Below are 21978 nucleotides of genomic sequence, written 5' to 3'. Positions count from 1 at the left end.
CTAGTGAGCTTGAGAGGAATGTACCTACATCAAATAACTACAATATTAGATGAATGCACCGATCAAGTCAAAATGAGAACCACACTGCCCCCTCAAAGGATCATGAGACAGGTTAAGTTTGTGCCTGTAAACACACCCGAAGCTACAGAGAGCTGTGTATACATGTGCTGTGATTACTTTGGGAAGAGAACTGCTTGTCAATTTTCTCAATGTTAAGTTCCAGTTCTCTTAATACGATGCTCAAAATACAAAAGATCACCCGAACCCTGTTCAGGCTTTACAAGCTCTGGTATTTGACACCTCTTCAAAGTTCTGTTTTATTTATTTTGTTTTGTCACCTTTGCTGTTTATTCAACAGATATACTTCTGCCTCTTCACACAGACCTTGGAGTAAATGCTTCTACACACAGCAGACCTGAAGGACAGCACCAACTGAATTCAGGAAGCTTAACTTTGCAATGTTTACAACTCAGGCCAGCTCTTTTGGCCCCCGCTGAGCAATTGGAAATATAAAACCCAGTTGAGTAGCTATTGTTTTGACTTAAAATAAAACAATTTACTTTTGCTGAATGCTGCACAGCTTCAGTAGAGAGGGTTAGATGAGAAGGAGGTGTTTTTAATATACTCCTTTCATGGCATGTATTGCTTTATCAATAAAATGCTGCAACTGGTTCTGAAAATATTTCAGAAATTTGAGTCAGTACATTGTTAAAGTAAGGCTAAATTTCTGTCAGTTTGTTCCAAATGAGGACAATTTTGTTCCTGAAGGTTCAGTCAACCCATGTGCTGAGTGTGTATCATAGCAGCATGTAAATCTAAGCAAAGAAATCCATTATCAGCAGAACTGCACATCTGCAAATGTATCTTCCATTCCACGCACTGGAGACTGTTGAGAAAGACTCATTCTTTCTCCCTGTTAATACTGAGCATATTAATTTAACAAACATGTGTTAGCATTTATAACATGTTAATTTATTTGATCCTCCTAATAACCCAGAAATAAAGACCATTTTTGTCATCACTTTATCCATGAAGAAGCTGAAAGCAGAGATAGGTTAGGAAATCAGCCCAGGACCAAAGAGGTCTAAAGGTGAGAGCTGAGTTCGCTGGAGAACAGAGTTCAGGCTCTCAATCACTGGGTTCTACAAAAGGCATGGAGCTAAACACTGGAAATCAACTGTGGAGCAAGAGAAACCCATTTCTGCCTCTTGGGTCCTTACTTTTGGCCAGGAAGACAAATAAAGAGCAATCAATGTTTAACATTCTGATTGTCAGAATGCCTCAGTAGAGAACAGTGGCAGTTCATCCTCACTGCAGTCTCCCATGCTGGGCATTAGCACGGAGCTGGAATCAGGAGCCAGAGCAGAGTCATTCCTACACACTTGGCTTCAACACAAGGCCAGATACCTGCCCTCAGATGCAATTTCCATTTTTTTTTTTAATATATTTTCAACCTGAGCTTGTTTGAATCCCAGAGAAGCAACTTGTAAATATAAGGGGCAAAAATATACTTGACTTTCTCCTAGATCCTTCCCATGGTATTATTTTTGCTTTATATTAACTAACTTCTTCTAGATGTTGTCTTTGATAAGGTTCAGGTATTTATCCTGGTGTCTCATGAAATGCAGAAGCCTTATCACTTCCACAATAACCACCTAATACCAGATGCTCTGCCTATAAAAACACTATAATACACAATGATGCATGGCAGTTATCTAAAATTGGTCCCTATCATTGTTAATCTGTTGATGCCCCATCTATAGCTGATGGGTCAAAGAGTTCAGGAAATGCAAGGCAGATAAACAGATATCTCAGTACTTTATTTTTAAGGGGCAAGCTAGGTTTTATTCACATGTCACCTTGTTTACATGGGTAGAAGAGATAAGATGTTTCAGATAACATGGGAGTGAAAGGCTATTATGATAATTTTTTTAAAGATTTATTTTTTATTTTTATTGGAAAAGCGGATGTACAGAGAGGAGAGACAGAGAGGAAGATCTTCCGTCCGATGATTCACTCCTCAAGTAAGCGCAACGGCCGATGGCTGATGCTATGCCAATCCGAAGCCAGGAGCCTCTTCAGGGTCTCCCACGCGGGTGCAGGATCCCAAAGCTTTGGGCCGTCCTCGACTGCTTTCCCGGGCCACAGGCAGGGAGCTGGATGGGAAGTGGGGCTGCCGGGATTAGAACCAGCGCCCATATGGGATCCTGGCACGTGCAAGGAGAGGACCTTAACCACTTGCGCCACCGTGCCAGGCCCTATTATGATAATTTAAAAACAAAAGGTCCCGGGCCAAGCATGATAGCCTAGAGACTAAAATCCTCGCCTTGCACATGTCCTAATCCATATGGATACCAGTTCTAGTCCTGGCAGCCCCACTTCCTATACAGCTCCCTGCTTGTGGTCTGGGAAAGCAGTCTAGGACGGCCCAAAGCCGTGGAATTCTGCACCCGGGTGATAGACCTGGAAGAGGCTTCGGACTCCTGGCTTTGGGTTGGCTCAGGTCCAGCCATTGCGGTCACTTGGGGAATGAATCAGCAGACAGATCTTCCTCTCTGTCTCTCCTTTTCTCTTTGTATATCTAACTTTGCAATAAAAATAAATAAATCTTTGAAAAAAAAACCCTCCCATTTAAAAAATGATCCCTTCATTTGAAAAGTACTGCAAAGGGAAATAGAGTGCCACTAAAACAATCAATTTCAATAAAAAGAAATTCTTTACCCATTAAAATTACACTTGCAAATGGATTTAACAGAACAGTTGTATGTTAAAAATATTTATATATTCAAAGAAAGGAAAAGTGAGCTCCTTTATACATATAAAATAATTATTTAAATAGCACATATTTTACTATATAAAACATGTTTCAAATAACACAAAGGAATGATTATTACTAAAGGTTCCAATGAGGAGATAAAAATAATATACTTAAGAGGAAATTTTGACATTCACTTTATACTATTTAATATTTTTTGTAAATAATGCAAGACATCCAAAAATTAAGATAAATTTTATTTAGGGAGAATTTTTAAGTGTTGTAACAACGGTGAAAGTGCTTAAGATACAACTGTATAGGTGACAGGACAGATTTAAAATACCAAATAATTGTAATGGGGTATCTCAGAAAAGTCATGCAGATAAAACTAAAAGATGTTTGCCTTTTTTAAAGATTTATTTTTATTTGAAAGGCATTAAAAAGAGAAAGAAGAGACAGAGGAAAACGTTTCTCTTCATTGGTTCACTCCTCAAATGGCTGCAGGGGCCACAGCTGAGCTGAGCTTCATCCAAAGCTGACATCAGGAGCTTCTTCCCAACCTCCCACATAAGTACAGGTGCCCAAGGCTTTGGCAAGGCCATTCTCTACTGCTTTCTGAGGTCATAAACAGAGAGCTGGATTTGAAGTGGAGCTGCTGGGACACAAATCAATGCCCATTTGGACACCAGAGCTTGCAGGTAGAGGAACAGCTTGCTATGCCATCACACTAGCCCTAATTGGTTTACTTTGGTGCAAAATTATTTTGAGAACCATATGTGAGGGATTGTCATATAGTACATGGAAATTTAGCATTATCAAAAATGTGTGAATGCCATATTTGTGCACCAAAACATATTTATCTTTTAATTGCACATCCAGGAACTTCTTGAATTATCTTCACATTTTTAAAAAACGAGAAATTCATCTTCTTGTAGGTTACTTGTCTAAATTTGACTGTTCTCCACTGTTACTGAAGTACCGTCCCCATAAAAAAAAAAACTAGAAAATCATTAAAACTTTTCTACTGTTTGAAATGTCTATAATAAGCATTATCGCCCTTATGATACAAACCTCAAGCTTTAAAAAGAACAAATAGTTTGTGGGAAATAAACTAATGTGACAAGTGACAAACGTTTTGTTTTTTGTCAATAGATAAATATACAGTCAAATATAAAGAGGCCAAGATTGTTGCTCTAAAATAAATTAGTTAAAAGTAAACACTATAAGGCTGTGTTGATGAGACAAAGATAAATGTGGTTCAAAACTCTATTTTCAAGGAAGATAGCAGAATCTACGCCTGAATCGGTAATACTTCTTCCCTAATATTCTTTTCTCCTGTAATCTTCTTTTGTTAAATATGTTAACGCTGCTTTCTTTCAAATAGCTGTTGAAAACAGTCTTCTCTGCAAGCTCTCAGGCTCCACACCAGCATCATATTCACGCTCACACTCTTTTTTGAGGGGCAGAAGGACTTTGTAAGACAGAAACAGAAGAAACACAGGGGGCTGTGGCTTCCCCATAGGGATGTAAATTCAGTAGAGCCTAGTTTTGTGGCTTTTTACAGCTCAAAGCTCTGCATCAAACAAGAGCAGAATCATGGTGACCAGCGACAAGGACGGAAGGGAAGAAGAGACTGTGGCCTTCCTCAGGGCAGCCCCAACCTCTAGACATTGCAGAAGTACCTGTGCAATATGCAGCAGCTATAAGCTTAATATGCAAGCCAACTCCGAGGTCTGAACCAACTGGGTAGTCATGGAGAAGAGTCAGTCCCACAGCAGTGACTCCCAAGGAAGTGAATTTCCCAGGTGGATTTTCTCCTTGGTTTGGAAAGCTTGTCCTCGTGCAGTCAGTGTTCCACAGCAGCAGAGCACTGTGCCAGCAGTGTGAGCACCTTGTGCTCCAGCTGAACCCCAACTCAAGGTCTCACTAACCCGAAAAAGGGGTGCTGCAGGAAAAGAGGAGGGGTGGCTCTGGGAGAGAAAGAAGATGCTCAAGGCATTCCTCAGATTCTGTAAAATTTCTGGCTGCACCCTGAGCTGTCCTAGCAGTGTAACAAAGGTTTTGAGAATGGAACTAAGTCTGGAAATGCTGCCCAAGTCTCACACAAAACAATCCTTAAGAGGCATATGCATGGGACAGGCATGAATTATAAATGATGTGGAAACTAAACTGAGATTAGAATCACCATCCACAAAAGGCAAGGCAAACTATAGTGTAAATGGGAACATTTCCTGTAACAGCAAATAAACGAGAAAAAATTAACATTGTTCAGAAAATAAGAAGATACAAAATCTACAAGCATAACATATACAATGTCCAGGATACAGTGTAAATCATTCCATACATGAGGAACACATGAGCAATACTTACAGGGTAAATAAAAGTCAAGATTCCAATGCTGAGATGACCTGAGGATAAATACTAACTATTATATACTAATTATACACACACACACACACACACACACACACACACATATATATATAAAATCTAAAATTAAAAATCACTAGATGGCTCAAGTTCTGCTGCCTCTCCGGGGAACATGAGCAGGAGGCTGAAACTGGAGGTGGTCCGAGGCAGGAGCCAGTCTGGTACAGGATATGAGGACCTCAAGCCCTCTCTGTTTCAGTAAATATACATAACACAGTAATTTCATTTTCAAAAGAAAATAAGAATCATTCTACAAGTAAAATGAACATTATCTATTTTATGAAACAACAGTGCTGTTAGGATGCACTTCATTCCTAGAAGCCATACTGATAGAAATCATGAAATCGACTCAGTGAAATTATAAAACTCACTTGCTAGAACGGGTTTGACTTTAGCAATGAAAGGCAGTGATGAACAAGAGGCTAAGGACAAAGAGATGTGAAATATGAGCCTTTTTTTTCATTATATGACAAGGAATATGTGGGGGGACCTTCAGTGACCTTCAGCAGTTGTGAGTAAAAGTATGACCTGCATTATAAGGCGGATTCATAGGAGCAGTGACCCAAAGTGCCTGCCACAAATGGTAGTTTAAAAGCAAGACAACAGAAGGTCTAGAAATAGACCCACACAAACAAGGGCAACTGATCTTTGATAGAGCAGCAAGGGTATTTGATGGAGAAAAGACACCCTTCAAAGAACGGTCTGGAACAATTAGACATATAAATAAAAAAATAAAATAAAAATGATCCAGAGAACTTTAGCAAATCTGAAATGGACCACAGTCCAAAATATAATAGGAAAATACAACAAAATGCCTAGAAGATAATGCAGGTGAAAGTTTAGTCCCATTTGGGTTTGGTGATAACTTTAATGATACAAGATTTTTTTTTAAGATTTATTTATTTATGGGAAAGTCAGATATACAGAGAGGAGGAGAGACAGAGAGGAAGATCTTCCATGTGATGATTCACTCCCCAAGTGAGTGCAACGGCCTATGCTATGCCAATCCAAAGCCAGGATCCAGGAACTTCTTCTGGGTATCCCACGTGGGTGCAGGGTCCCAAGGCTTTGGGCCATCCTTGACTGCTTTCCCAGGCCACAAGCAGGGAGCTGGATGGGAAGTAGAGCTGCTGGGACTAGAACCGGCGCCCATATGGGATCCCAGGGCATTCAAGGCGAGGATTTAAGCCACTAGGCCACGCCACTGGGACCAATGATACAAGATTAAAAGCATAGTTGATGAAAGCAAAAAAAACCCATACATTGGCTTTCACTGAATTTGACAATTTTGGCTCTGCAAACAAAAGTATTAAGAAAATGAATGCGGAAGCTACAGAGACCCTACAAAACACACACCTGATAAGGACTCACAAGTTCCCCAAATAAACAAAGAATGCTTAAAACACAACAAAAAGAAACAAGTCTGTTGAATAAAGGCAAAAAAGCTCTGAACACTCACCAAGATAAACAAATTGCAAATACCTAAAAGATTATCAATATCATATCTTTCAGGAAATATAAATTAACTCAATGAGATATCACTGCACATGTGTTAACATGCCTGAAATCCAAAGCTTTGACAACAAATATGCTCACTACCAGCGGGAAAGTCCAATGGTACTAAAACACTGGAAGACAGTTTACAGCTTCTTAGAAAGCAAAATATATTCTTATCATGTGATTCAGCAATGGTGTTCCTGAGTATTTCCCCAAATGAACTGAACACATAGTGTCCACAAAATCATACACAGCCCCAGCCATTGCAGGAGTCTGGGGAGTGAACCAGTGGATGGAAGATCTTTCCGTCTCTCCTTTTCTCTATAAATCTTCCTTTCCAATAAAAATAAAAATAAATAAATCGTTAAAGAAAATAAAGTAAATAAATTCTTCTAATGAGGATACTCTTGGGTTTTGAGAAAACCTACAGAATTCTCCAAAAATGAGTGTGAATAAATCTTTCCCAAAAACACACCATTTCTAGCTGTAAAGGTGGCAGAGCACTCAGTTCTGGAAAAGGTATAAACTCAGGACTGCACAGTACACATCATCACACTGGTCTAAAATAGACAGCTACTTTCTGTCTTGCTTAAGATTTGCAGGAAGGGAGTGTGAGGGGGACAAAGAGCCAAAACAAGAAACCCTGGACAAAAAAAAAGCACTTGTCAGATTATATACAGGCAGACTTGTCTGATTGTACTTTTATATTTCTCACCCCGATTATTACTATTATTATTACTATTATTTATTTGGGGTTTTTTTTGAAAGGCAGAAAGATGGAGGAGTGGGGTGTAGAGAGAAACATCTCTTTCTGCTGGTTCACTCCCCAAATGTCACAAATGGTCGGGGCTTGATCAGGGCAAACCCAGGCCCTGCCAACTTGATCTGGGTCTCCAACAGAGGTGGCAGGAAGCCATTGAGCCATCCCTGCTGCTTCTCAGACAGTATATCCTCAGGAAACTGTATTGAAAACAGAAGAACTAGAACTTAAGCCAGGCACTCTGATAATGGATGAGGGCATCCCAAGCAGCATCTTAACCACTGCACCAAGTGCCTGCTCCACTTCCCATCCAGCTCCCTGCCAGTGGCCTGGTAAGGCAGTAGAGAACTGCCAGAGGCCTTGGGACCCTGCACATTCACAGGAGACGCAAAAGAAGCTTCTGGCTCCTGGCTTTGGATCAGCTCAGCTCCAGTCATTATAGACATTTGGAGAATGAATCAGCAGATGGAAGATCTTTCTCTTTGTCTCCACTTGTCTCTGTAAATCTAATATGACTTCCCAATGAAAAAAAATAAGTTAAATCTTATCCTTAATATTGTGGAAGTGGAGGGAAGGAGAGGGAGTCAAGCAATACTAATCAGAAATTTTGGAGGTGGAAGCAGAGCACAGTCCTTATAATGAGCTAATGAGCCTTCAGGTACCTGAGTCCCAGTGATGCTAAATGTCTGCCAGTCTGAACAGTCTTAGCCTTGCTTTCCTAAACATGACTGGACCCACATATCTGGTGAAGTCTGGCTCCAGGAAGTCCTCATTGTCATAATGGCAGTACGGCTAGGTAAGCATCTCAGCTCCTGATCCCTGCCTCTCTCCCATGTCAGGCTTCCTCTCTGAATTTTTCTTCAAGCAACAGGTAGATATTTTCCATGCCAACTCTCAACCAAGTTGGCTTCCTCTCAAAAGGGGTTGGCCTTCCCATCACCTGCCAGTTTGCATGGAAGAAGGTGAAACTCAGAGAATTCTCAGCCACCAGTAACCAAAATCCAGTCCTCACATAATCACTTTCATTCTTCAATCCAAGCACAGAAAAATAGGAAGCTTTTGTAAAGAAAACATTGCAGTGTAGTGTTGATCACTTCTTTATACCTCCACAAACCTAATTATCTATCCACTTCTATAAAACTCAAAATACAATATACTTCATGGAGTTGACATGTGGGTTAAGTGAGACTCCTTTTAAGGTTCTAAAAATAGTGCTTGATGACAAAACAGTAATCCATGCTAGCCATAACACCATCAAAACAATACCGTCACTGCAGCCATCACAAAGTCATTACAACAGTCCCAGCACAGTGGGCACTTACTGTCTGATTCCTGTTTTCCTTTACTCCTGCCTTCAGACTTTATACTGTCCAGACCATCATATGTTGAATGTGTACACACATGCATAATCTCGTCATCTACTGGGCTATAATGGAGCTTACAATAGTTAAACCACTACAAAACTTCCTAGGCATAGATATTTTATAATCAGCTATTCCAATCATCCGACACTTCATTTTTCTTTCAATTTAAAGATTAGTTCTAACAAAGAGAAACCTGATAATTGTGTCAAATGTACACTGCCTCCAACCTGGAGAGCTTTATGAAAGTCAAAAAAACACAAAAGTTTAAAAATGAGAGTGGCAAATTGAAAACCTGCTTTCAGCTCCTTGCCACTACATTGATCAAAGATAGTCTGAGCCTCCAGTTGTACAAATGAAAACCAGAAACTCCTCTCAGCAAATCCCCTCAGACAGATTCTTGATTGCAACCCTTTGAAGTTGACACAGCTGAAATCAGATTTTTGTTTTGCATGAGTTATGTACTACAGCAGAACAGAGGGAAGACCACTCAGAAAATGACTCACTGTATGAGAAAGCTACAGGCATAAATTGTTCTCTTTACTTTCTGGGAAGCCGACATTATTGAACACAGTAAGAGACCCACAGGGGTGGTGATTTCAGCTTTTCTGGGTATAGCCCCCAAACCCAAGGCAGCTAAGGATGGCCCAGGCCTCTCACTCATCTCTTGGTGGTCCTTAGCCCAAGAATTTCCAATCGAATTGATCAAATCCATCATCACTATCTAAATCCTATAAGCAAGTGGGAAATTAATGTTCATTTTCATTCATTTCAATTAAATCAAGAAAACTACAACAAAAGCTACTTTAGTTTCTGATTACGGTTCACAAACCACCATCACTCAATATTCTGCAACTTTCTTCTGAAACCCTCACTTAATTGTTTTCCTCAAACATTGATTCAATCTTGAATACCATAGTTTATTTTAGCATTAGTGTTCTTTCAATTCTAAGAATCAAAATTGCTCATATTTATATCTTTTAATTGTTAATGATTTCTTTTATTTGAAAGGCAGGAAGAGAAAAACAGACAAGCTCTCTCATTCTCCGGGTAACACCCCAACAACCAGAGCGAGGCTAGGCCAAATCTAGGATCTGGAACATCCATCCTGGTCTCCCACATGGCTGGCAGCGTTCCAGCTGCTTGAGCTACCACCTGCTCCCTCCCATGATTCACATCAGCAGGCAACTGGGAACAGGAGCAGAGCCAGTATTTGAACCTAGGCACTCCAACAAGGAATGACAGTATCTCAAATACAGTACCAAATGCCTACTTACTTGTTAGATTTCTACCATCATGTTACCATCATGAAATACCTGAAGCTGAGTAACTTATTTCTGAAAAAAAAAAACAACTTTTGTCCAAGGTTGAGGTTCCTCATCTGCATGGTTTCATGCTGGCTGAGTGCTAAGCCTGCCTGAGGTGTAGGAGAAGGGAGAATACAGGGGATGTGTCTCTCTACACCCCTCTTCTCCTAATGCCACCAATATTCAATCAGTGGGACTCCATCCTAATGTTTTATCAAATCCTCATCAGGCCCCAAGGCCTCACCTCTCAACACCAACCAGATTAAGCTTCCACCCTTCCAATACTTCATAATGGGCATTAAGTTTCAACATAGGAACCATTAGGGATTTTCAAATCATGTCCAAATCACAACAGGCTCCCTAATAGAGTCTTTTGAGAACCTTTCAACAATGTTGACAAAGATTCCTCAAGGCTTATTCCAAAAATTCAGCCTAGGCTTAAGTCGTTTTCTAAAGGGAATCAACTTTACACCAAAATTATATCTAAATCAAACATATTCGAAGTAATACAATTTCAGATTCATCAAGACCAAAGAGGAGAATAGATGCTCATGTGTACCTATGAGTAAAACAACTGGTTTTTCACTTGGGTGTGATTTCAACGTTATTCCTACTTAACTCACATAATCAGCTAAGCTTTTATTTCTTAATACCAAAGTAAAAACCATACAGGATTATGAGGCAAAGCTATGGAAACTTGATGTACTCCTGAAAGCCAACTTTAGACCTATGGCTAAACAACATGAACCAGGATTTATAATACTGTTTACACCTAGAAGTCCCAACCGGCTACAGACTATCCAACTTAACCAAGAAATTGAACATTGGGCCTGGCACGATAGCATAGTGGTTAAAGTTCTTGCCTTGCACACTCCGGGATCCCATATGGGCGCCGGTTCTAATCCAGCAGCCCCGCTTCCCATCCAGCTCCCTGCTTGTGGCCTGGGAAAGCAGTTGAGGACAGCACAAAGGCTTGGGACCCTGCACCCGCGTGGGAGACCCGGAAGAGCTCCTGGCTTTGGATTGGCTCAGTTTAAGCCGTTGCAGTCATTTTGGGAGTGAATCACCAGATGAGAGATCTTCCTCTCTGTCTCCCCACCTCTCTGTATATCCGCCTTTCCAATGAAAATAAATAAACCTTTAAAAAAAAACAGAAATCAAACATCTTCAGAGCAAAAGAATGTTGTTTAATTGTAAGCTCAGCTTATTGCTTATAGCTTGCAATTGTCACTTTTTTCAAATGACAAGCTTGTCGAAGATCCCCGATGCAGATGCTGCCCTGGGAACGGGGCCCAGGTTAGTACAAAATATTTGCAGAAGTGATGCTTTAGTGCTATACAGTTTTGGCTACCTACTCACAGCGGGCCTAGCTTCCGAGGCACTGTTGTTTTCCTGTAACAAGCAGGGTCCTTTTTCTGTGTCTTTCTAAGGAATCCGCACTCACACCAGGACTTCCATCTGCAATTTAGACTCCCCAACAGACTCTAAGTGGTCACTTTGATTCTAACTTGAACTTATGTTTTCTGTGTTGACTTTCCCAAGTCTAAGCTGTTCACCCTTAACTGAGTGGCCTGTACCCTTACACTACACCTTTGAAGCTGTGCTGGTGAGTTCGAGACACCAGAGAGAACAGAAACCCAAAAGAGCTTCTATTCCTGGGGGCCAGCAGTGGCACAACAGGCCAATCCTCCACCTGCTGGTGCTGGCATCTCACATGGACACTGGTTCATGTCCCAGATAACCTAGGCCCCTGGGTCCCTGCACCCACATGGGGAACCAGAAAGAAGCTTCATTGGACCAGTCCAACTTTGGTCATTGTGGCCACTTGGAGAGTGAACTAGTGGATGGATGGAAGGTCTCTCTCTCTCCTTTTCTCTCTGTAACTCTGGTTTTCCAAGTAAAATAAATAATTTTTTAAAAATTACTTCTGATCCTCTGAGCACATGTATCTCTCATCCTATACTTGGCTGAGCTCCTAGACAACAGTTCTCAGGTACTGCAGTAGCATTGGTTACTTAACCTGAACAAACATAATCTAAAAAAATGAAAAAAAAAACCCCACAGAATTGACAGTTACTCTACCTGTTTCTGATCCTAACTCTGTCACTAAACTCACACCACTGTGTGATCTTATGCAAGTCAATAACCTCCAGCTTTATTCTCTCATCTGCAAAGCTCCAGACTTTTGTATTTCAAAGTTCTCTTTCAGCTAAGAGTCTATGATTGCATACTGCCAAAGCAAACACCAGGGGAGCTCCTGGGCATATTTAAAGACGCAAGATATCATCTATTGTTATCCACTCATGCCATTTCTCCCCTCCGTTAATATGGACAACTGAATGTCAACTATGTACTCTAAGGCAAAGGCACTGGGAAGATTCCCTACACACTTATACTCTCAGGATAGCTGAATGAGCTCTTCAGTGTCTGAAAACTCATCGGTGCCAACTCCTCTCACAGTTTTAAAGAAGCAGAATCCACCGGCTGTGCTAGGGCATCAATGAGCATGTTCCTGCGCTGGCTCAAGTCCTCATCATCTGAAAGGCAAACACAATCTTCATCACACAGCATCAAAGGGATTCTTTAATTGATCCAGGATCACAGCCTAATGATCCCTGGCAGTCGCAGAATTCAAATCAAACAGCCCTTCTTGGAGCTAATCCACTCACGGGGGCATGTGTAACATCTCAGTCTTGAGAAAACCCTCAAATTACCCACCACCCCATATGCATGAGTAACAGAGCCTAGTGCAATTAATGTTATCCACCATGTATGGTTTGAATATCATTTGTCCCCTATATTCTGGCAGACATTCAATCCACAAAGACTTCTGTAATTGGCATAAAGACGTGGGGAAAAAAAAAGCTTAATCGACCATGAGGTGCAGAGGTGAGGCCTTTGGCAATTGAAATCACAACAGGTCACTAGAGTGAGGTCTCCTGGATTGAATCCTCACAGCTGTCAAAGATGGAGTGCTAAGCTACACCAAGACACATCTGCTGCCGGTAAGGTAGCAGGCAGCTCAGGAGCTCCTTGCCAGAGCCAACTCCATGACTCCTCAACTTTCCCATCAGGCTGAGTACCTGACCTTACCTGCTAGCCCCAGATACCTCTGGAGGTTCAGTGGGGACTGCGGGATTGATTCAAAGTCTGTCTAAGGAACAGGGAGAGCTCCAGATGAAGTTTCCAAATCCAAGTGACTTCCCTCCCCATTCCCAGCCAAAGTATTGAACCACAGAGCTCTTGACCTTAGGGACACTGAGCAGAGTGACTAAAACAGGAGACTAAGGGAACATATCCAAACTTTGTAAGACCTTCAACCTTCTGCTCAGCTTTCAAATGCCAGAAGCAGACATAGCCCCTCCCTGCAGGTAAGGGCTGTTTTCCATGAAAATGGTCCTGCTTGAGGAAGTCTTCTCCAAGCAACATGTCATTTAAGCATACCAGATAAAAGTGTAAATCTTCAGCCCAGGGAAAATATCATAATTAATGTCCAAAGACAAATGGAAAACATACAGTATGTAAAAAATTAAAAATTTTGCAAAAAAAAATCCTTTAAAAAAATTAAACATCCAAAAAAGCAAAAATAACAAATAATTCTCAGATGAAATACAAGTGAATTTCAGATATGAAAATGAGCTGAAGCATGACTTAAAAATAAAAGCAAATTGAAATGCCAATTTTACAATCAGTGGAAATGTCAACAGGTACAGCCCCATAGGAAAGAAAATTGACAACCCCAGTAAAATGTAAAGATGACCACAGCAACTTCACAATAGGAATTTATTTAGCTGAAGTCATTCACATGCAAATAAATACAGTTGTTGTGACATTTCCTAACAGGGGAGTAGTGAGATAAATTACAATAAACATATAACATATACTATATTTGGTATATAAGATACAAATGACATGGTAAAATTTACCAGAAAAAAAGTATATACAGATGTTAAAATAGATGAAATGGAAAAAAAAAGTACTACAAAATAGCATAGAGAGTTTGTGTTAAATGAATTGCATAGGGGAGATATATATACATAAATATATAGCTAGGGGTGAATGTTTGTGCCCTGGTGAAATTAGGATGTAGAAGGAAATCCCCAATGTGGTGAGTGAGGTGGGGCCCTAGGAGGTAATTAGCAGGTGAAAATGGAACTTGGACCTCCCGCCTACTCTCTCTCCTTGCATCCACCATGTGGGTGCAAACTGAGAAGACAGCTGTCTGCAACCCAGGAAGAAGGCCCTCACCTGACCTTGGTTATGTTACTGCTTTGATCTTGTCTCAGCCAAAAATAACTTCCTGTTAGTTAAGCTACCCAGTCTGTGGAATGTCGCTGCACAAGCCCAATTTCACCAAGACATATGCTTCGATATGCAAAACAGCTACACATGATTGCATCTCAGGAGGAGGTTTTATTTCTCAATGTATATTTCCTCCTATTGTGCCATTTGATACTTTTTCACTATATGTGAAAAAGTTTTCCTCCAAAGAGTCAAAAAGATAGCAGAGTGAAAGCATAATGAAAAGCAGTGGTTGGAAATGATGATCCCTACAGGCAGTCAAACCCTGGGAATGGTGGATGCAAGGGTGTGGATTTGGCCTGTGGCCCACAGGTCATTGTTTTGGAAGCTTGCTCCTCATGTGCAGTGTTGGGGCAGAGGGTTTTCCAGAGAGCATGCTTGCTGGGCAGTCACCAGGGACACGCACTCATGTGACACCTAGGCAGTTCCAGTAGAGCACTGTCACTGTACCCAGAGCCTGGCCCCTCCCAGTCTGTCTGGCTTCTCTTCCACCACTGCCGCCCATGACAACGCAATCAGGACATCCCTTACCAGAGCTGAACTCCTGCCTACATCATGCCCTTGGGAGCTACCTAAACCTCACTGATTTCTAAGACGCCTGCCTCTAGGAGCCAGGCTCACAGGCCACCAGCATGTCTCTGGCCACAGATTGGTGGCATCCCTCCTTGGAGGAGGAAAAGGAAAAAGGTAAAAATGAACAGCTAGTTCAGAGTACGAAATCTTTCTTGATGGATGTATGACGACCAGGTTGCTATAAGATCACCACGATATTCAGCCGTGCTCTAACAGTGGTCCTTTGTGTGACATGCCAGACTATAGTAAGAAAGGCCCGACTCACAGTAGGATGCTCCTTTAGAAGAAAGCAATACCAGTGATCCACATAACCTCCTGGATTAGTGTTTTCTCACAGTAAGTCTTATCATAAATTCAGTAACTCTAGTGAATCTAATAACATAACGTAGTTTTGTTGAATTTTACAAGTTAACCCCTGTTTTGATGTCAGTTTTTCAATAAATCTGATTATGAGGAAAAAAAAAAGTCTGCCCCTGGTATTTCATTACAGTGACCAAAAGCTAGTATAATAAGTTAATCTCTTTTGCTGCTCTTTCCTTCTATACTTGGAAAATACTAAAGATAACTCAGGTTTATTTCGGCTTATGAGTCTGAACTCTGAAGCTCCTACTGTGACCACTTACTTAACATAAATTTAAACCCTTGCTAACTTGTTGCCTTAAGCTTAGTCATTAAGAATACTGAGCACATACCTGCATCTGAGAGTGTAACTGCACTCCACATTGAAAAACCAACTATGACCCACAGAAGCATAAACAAAGCCATATCAGGGATAGGAGTCAAATAACCTTGAAAGAGGTTTGCCTGAAGCAAATGAGCCTCAGAGCATGATGTATGCACCAAGGTACTTTATGTGGATTTTCTAAAGCCAAGAAATATTAAGAAACAAGCATCTAGCTACTTCTTGTAAACTTATGGTCTCTTGGTAACAGCACCATAATTCAGCAAGTAAAGCCACTTGCAACACAGACTTCTAAGGATGCCAGCTTGTGCCCCAGCTGCTCCACTTTCAACCCAGCTCCTGGTTCATGGCCTGGGAAAGCATTAGGAGATGGTCCAAGTGCTTTGGCCCCTGCATTCACACAGGCTTCTGGCTCCTGGCTTTAGCCTGGCCCAGCCTTGCCCACTGCAGCCATCTGGGGAGTGAACCAATGGAAGGAACATTGATGTCTTACTGTCTCTCCCTCCAACTCATTCAAACAAATGAATAAATCTTAAGTACATATGTATATATGTGAATTAAAAGTGAGATATTGCATATAATCATCCATTTTTTACTGAAGTAATACTAGCAGCCTCATTTTTTAAAAATGCACCCATTAAGTATACTCAGTGAGCCTAAATTTTTGGTCTTGCTTTCTCATACTTTTGCCAAATCCCTAAGGGACAAGTTTTTTTTTTTTCCTGCTGTAATGCTCTATATTAAAAAAAGGGGGGGGAAGAAAAGAAAAGAAAAGAAAGAAAGAAAAGGAAAACAATTTCCTAATACAAAACTATTTTGCCTGAATTCAAGTCTGGCTCTGATTCAATTTCAGCTGCTTGCTGATGCACACACTGGCAGATGGCAAGTGACAGCCCAGGCATGTGGGCCCCTAGCACCAGTGTGGAAGACACAGATGGAGTTTCTGGCTCCTAGCTTCAGCCTGACCCAGCTGTGGCTCTTTGGGGCATTTTGAGAAATGGGAGATTCAATCTCTCTCTTTTGCAATACAACACATTTATAGTTACTTTTGAAAGTCATACTAGAATACCTTTATGCTTAGAGAACAGCTTTATGTTCAAGCAGCCAAGAAACATTTGTCATAATATGTATAGCTTAGTTTTCATGGTAGTAAAAAAAAAAAAAGACTAAACGTTAATCATTGAATTTGGTTGATAACAATCTACTGGCCATGAAATCATTCTTTTAGCTTTTCTCAATATTTAAACATATTCATAAAGATCACAGAAATATTATGTATTCCATCTTACAAGAATTTCACTTTTCCCTAAGCAGAAAGGTGTTAGATTATACGGTGGCTAGGAGAAGGCAGGCAGCCAGCTGTCCTGAAAGAGTTCCTTCTCTTGTGTGAGGCTGATTCTTGGTTGTCACTTGCTAAGATGCTGAAAAGAAATTTTTTTTCTGCCAGTAGAGTAGTTAAACCAAAAGTGACTACTCTGATAATAAATAAATTCCACAAAAGGAGAGATCATCTCCACTTATTATTTCATACATGTGGTAATAAATTAAGGCTTTTGTTTAACTTAAATGGATTCCTGCTTATATTTTAAGATGATTGTTCCCATTTCCCTGGTCCAGAAAGAGTGGTAAAATGTCTCGTAATGACAGATACCATTACATCTCCTTCTTGGGCAGGTCCCCACGTTGCCGTTCTTTGGGCAGGCCACCACATTAAAATAACTATTTGCTTTTTTAGGTTACGACAGCTTGTCAAACTACATCAAGAGAAGGACAACACGATAAATGGATTTTCTGATACTTTGCTGGCAGGGGTAGTAAATGCAGGCAATTGTTCTTGAAAAGTTTCGACAGCATTTATGGAAATTTTAAGTTGCTCATTCATGGACTGCTACAACTTTATATGTATGTATCAATTAACAGGAATTTACCTAAATACAGAAAAGTCTGAACTAAAAATGAAGTATATTATAGAACTTGTTTCCAACAGCTCATATAAAGAATTAGTCAAAGGAACTATGAAACACCAGTGATGGGACACTGTTTTATCACACTGAAAGGAATAAAATGGGGCCCTTTGCAGTAGCCTAATTGCTAAAGTCCTTGCCTTGCATCTGCCAGCATCACATATGGGTACTGGTTCATGTCCAGGCTACTCCACTTCCCATCCAGCTCACTGGTTGCAGCCTAGGAAAGTAGTAGAGGATGGGCCAAAACCTTGGGACCCTGAACCCACAGAGGAGACCTGGAGGAGGCTCCTGGCTCCTGGCTTCAGATTGATTCAGCTATGGTTGACACAGCCACTTGAGGAGTGAACCAGTGGATGAAAGACGTTTTTCTCTGTCTCTCCTTCTCTCTGACCTTCTAACATAAATAATTAAATAAATCTTCTTAAAAAGGAATAAAATGGCTCTGTGCTTACTAACAGAAAAATCTTCAAGACATGACATTAGGTGAAAAAAAGCAAGTTTTTAACAGGAATTAGACTATATCATTCGTGCTTAAAGGAAAGGGTTTTTTTCCCCCAAATGCATATATATATGGAAATAAACATAAAACTAGGTAAGTTCACCGAAAAACTCCAAAGAATGTATATTTTGTACAATATATAGGAATATGTACATATAAACATATAAGGTTAATTGGGAAAAGTTCATGAAAATTGGAATGAATGAAGGGCAAGTATTTGGCCTGGCAGTTACTAGGTGAAGCTGTCCAGCCGGGACCAAGTGCTGACCGTGGATACTGACTGCAGCTTCCCACCAAAGCAGATCCTGGCAGGCAGCAGGCGATGCTCAAGAAGTTGCTGGATCAGTGCCACCAAGTAAGGGGTCTGGATTGCGTTCTTAGCTCACAGCTCCACACTAACATGGTCCACCTGTCAAATAAGTACTTTTTAAAAGTTTTTCTGATGCAAAAAGTTGAGACTCAAGATCTTCAAACAGCTTATGGAAATGTGTATTATGGAAAAAACAGGCATGAATAATTCCAGTTCTGATCACATTTAGGGATGAGAGTTATGAATGAAAATTCTGCTTTCAAACAGAAATTTTTGCCCAGGGAGATTACAGACATATCATTAGGTACTTTTTAATTCGCATTTCTAAGGAGGCTTGATAACTCTAAAACGTTCAAATTGTTTCAACTACTGACTTTTGTGACATTAATAATCACATTTGACATTGAAATACTTTTCAATCCACAGATTAGGTGGGAGGATTTAGGTACCAGCTCCACACCATCTCCCACATTAGAATACCTGCAATTGAATCTGGCTTTGGCTCTTGGTCTTAGCTTCCTATTAACACAGGTCCTGAAAGGCAATAGTGACAACTCAAGTAACTGAGTCGATGCGGTTCCCAGTTCCTGGCTTTGGTCCCAGACAGGACAGATGGGGAGCGCTCTCTCACTCTCCTCCTCTGCCACACAGACAAATAAATAAATCTACAAAACAAAATAAAAATACACTAGAAAATAACAAATGGTTGCCACTGAAACAAAATTTCACCAAGAACATCAATAAATATAGACAAATTTCCAAGAAAACTGGAATAAACAAAATTCTTGTTTAAAACTAATGTGAAAATCCCACTATCCCCAACATACATAAGTTGGAAGAAAATTGTTAAAACATAAGTCTCACAGCTATCTAAAAGCTCTGAAAGGGGCCTGGTGGCGTGGCCTAGAGGCTAAAGTCCTTGCCTTGAACGCGCCGGGATCCCATATAGGCGCCAGTTCTAATCCTGGCAGCTCCACTTCCCATCCAGCTCCCTGCTTGTGGCCTGGGAGGACGGCCACAAAGCTTTGGGAGTTTGCAACCGTGTGGGAGACCTGGAAGAAGTTCCTGGATCCTGGCTTCGGATCAGCACAGCACTGGCTGTTGCTGGTCACTTGGGGAGTGAATCATCGGACGGAAGATCTTCCTCTCTGTCTCTTCGCCTCTCTGTGTATCTGACTTTGTAATAAAAAAATAAATACAATCTTTAAAAAAAAATCTCTGAAAATCTTGCAGCTTAATGCTGCAAAGCTATAGCCAAAGGCAGCTTAAGGTTCATAAAAAACAGAAGTCATAGAATGCTGACTATTTTATCAATTATTATTGTTAAAGAACAACATAGTATTACGCCACCCATCTAAAAATCAACAGGAGATTTTTACAAGTTGATTTTAAGATAAACTCTTGAAAGTAACAAGCAGAGTTAGCCAACATTTTTGGTTGATTTGAGATTAAAAGGTCTGGGTAGGAACCTGCATCATCTGTACATAAAAATTACAAAATGAAAAGAATCTGAATGAATAACATAGTAATACACAAATGCATAAAATAAGAATTTTCAAAGAGATTTAAGGACATATAAATAATACTCTTTTTAAAAAAACAAGGATTAAATAAGCAGAGACACTAGAGTTCAGGAAAGTGATGATAAAACTACAGAAAGATGCACTACTGCAACAGAGGGTAAGATTTTTAGAAGACACAGAAGTGTTAAGAGCAATAGGAAAAAGAATAAAAAGTGAAAAAGACATGGTAGTTAGGTATGAGGAAATAAATAAAACACATAAAATGAATGCTATCAAAATGCATATAGAGAAGATGCTGGACACGAACGGCAGACAACAGAAATATATGTTTGGATGAACATCTTAAATAGGCTAATGAATTGGGGCTATAGCGAGGCAGAACAGAATACTTAAATACAAAAGTCTGATTGGAAGGTATATCTTTCTAGGGTGAATGCAGTTTTTAAAATGTAAAGCACTGTAAAGTCAACTATTGTATTTTCTAAGCACATGCAATATTCTAATGTCAAAATATCTGGTTTTTCAAGATCCAAAAATACATGACTGCTCTAAAATATCAAACCTTCAGGAATATCTACAGATTTATACAGCTGTCTCCTGCTTAATATCCTTACTTTGCTTTTAAAAATGTGAAGACCCTGTATTTACATTGCCTTCTAATGCCTACCATTATAAAGCATTCTTATTATAAGTAATTAAGTAAGAAAGAAAACAAGTGCTCTGGTTACAGTTCTTTCTCCTGCTCATTTTCTCTTCTCACATCCTCTTTCCAAGTTATTCTAAATATCACATGTGATAGTTAAATGCTTATCAGATTTAGGACACACATGCATGGCAAAGCATCTGTAAACTTAACACAGAGAAGAAAGAAGGTTCCATTTTTTTCCAAGAGAAACCAGTGACAGCCACCCCACCATGGTTCATGATTGATTCTCCTTTAGCCAAAATGCTTGAAACCAGTGGTATTTCTGATTTTGTAGTATGTTTCGTTTTCTGTTTGTTTGTTTGCTTTGGATGTTGGGATATTTGCAGACACCATACCATTTGAGTATCTTTTATCTAAGAATCTCAAGAAGTTTCACATCTTGGAAGCTTTTTGGATTTGTAGGTTTTGTTGACTATATTAGACCTTTCATCTTCATGCTGTGAGTAATTTTTTCTTAATTTTTCTCAATGTCTGAAGGCTAATAGGGAAGAATCTCCTGGGGTGCCAGTAATCTGTTTCCTTAATCTTATTCTCATTCATGAACATGTGGTATATTTTTGTTGTAACAATTCAATAAGCTGTACATTTGGGCACAGCTTTGTGCATTCTTCTGCATGTACGTTATAATAACAGAACAAAAAGTTCACTGTAGAAAAACAAAACACTTGTCTAGCAATACCACATGAACATTTGTTACACAACTGATGGTTACACATTTGCATGCTGGGGTTTCCAACTAATAAAGCAACTGAACCAGAGTTTCATCAAGAGCAAAGCCAAAGTCAGGGCTCTGTGCTTCCTACTGTTGTATCCAGAGGGTAGAGAGTCAGCTGGAGTTTTCTTCCTCTTCTCCTTCTCCCACCCAACCTAAACTCTGGGCCTCAGGACCTCTTAAGAGGGCTACATTTAGCTTCACCTGAAAAGACAAGTACAACTTGCTGTCAACACCCAAAATATACTATTTTCTTCAGCAGTTATCATTCAAAGCAACACCTTGATTCTTAAAAATTCATCTTTCAAACAGGGCAATAAGAAATGCCCGGTGATGCATCTAATTTAGAAAAGTGTTAGACCATTTGAAAGGGCTGGAATTCCTTAGATTTGACTCCTCAAATGCAGGGTAAGGCACTGGGCTGGAAAATGTAATGAAGACTGATGAAGAGAAAGGCTACTCAAGTCTAGTTCTACATTTTTAATTTATTTTCTAAGGATGTGTTTGTTACTGGCAAGGCAGAGTGACAGACTGGTTTTCCATTTCCTTGATAACCCTAGATAAAAGCCACGAAAGCTACGACAGGGCTACATG

At 40.1% G+C, this 21978-nt stretch overlaps 1 protein-coding gene and 1 pseudogene across 2 annotated transcripts in view; one reads left to right on the top strand and one right to left on the bottom strand.

Moving 5' to 3' along the window:
• The window catches only part of CERS6 (ceramide synthase 6), a 278575-nt gene that overhangs the window by 240942 nt on the left and 15655 nt on the right, over positions 1–21978 (bottom strand). The gene's annotated exons all lie outside the window — the stretch shown is intronic.
• LOC121150795 lies at positions 15045–15287 on the top strand (annotated as a pseudogene).

The sequence above is a fragment of the Ochotona curzoniae genome, unplaced genomic scaffold (assembly GCF_017591425.1).
Source record: "Ochotona curzoniae isolate NIBS_2020 unplaced genomic scaffold, NIBS_Ocur_1.0 contig_2210, whole genome shotgun sequence".
NCBI classification, from domain to species: domain Eukaryota; kingdom Metazoa; phylum Chordata; class Mammalia; order Lagomorpha; family Ochotonidae; genus Ochotona; species Ochotona curzoniae.
The sequence above is the reverse complement of the archived record's forward strand: the minus strand, read 5'-3'. Positions and strand labels throughout refer to the sequence as shown.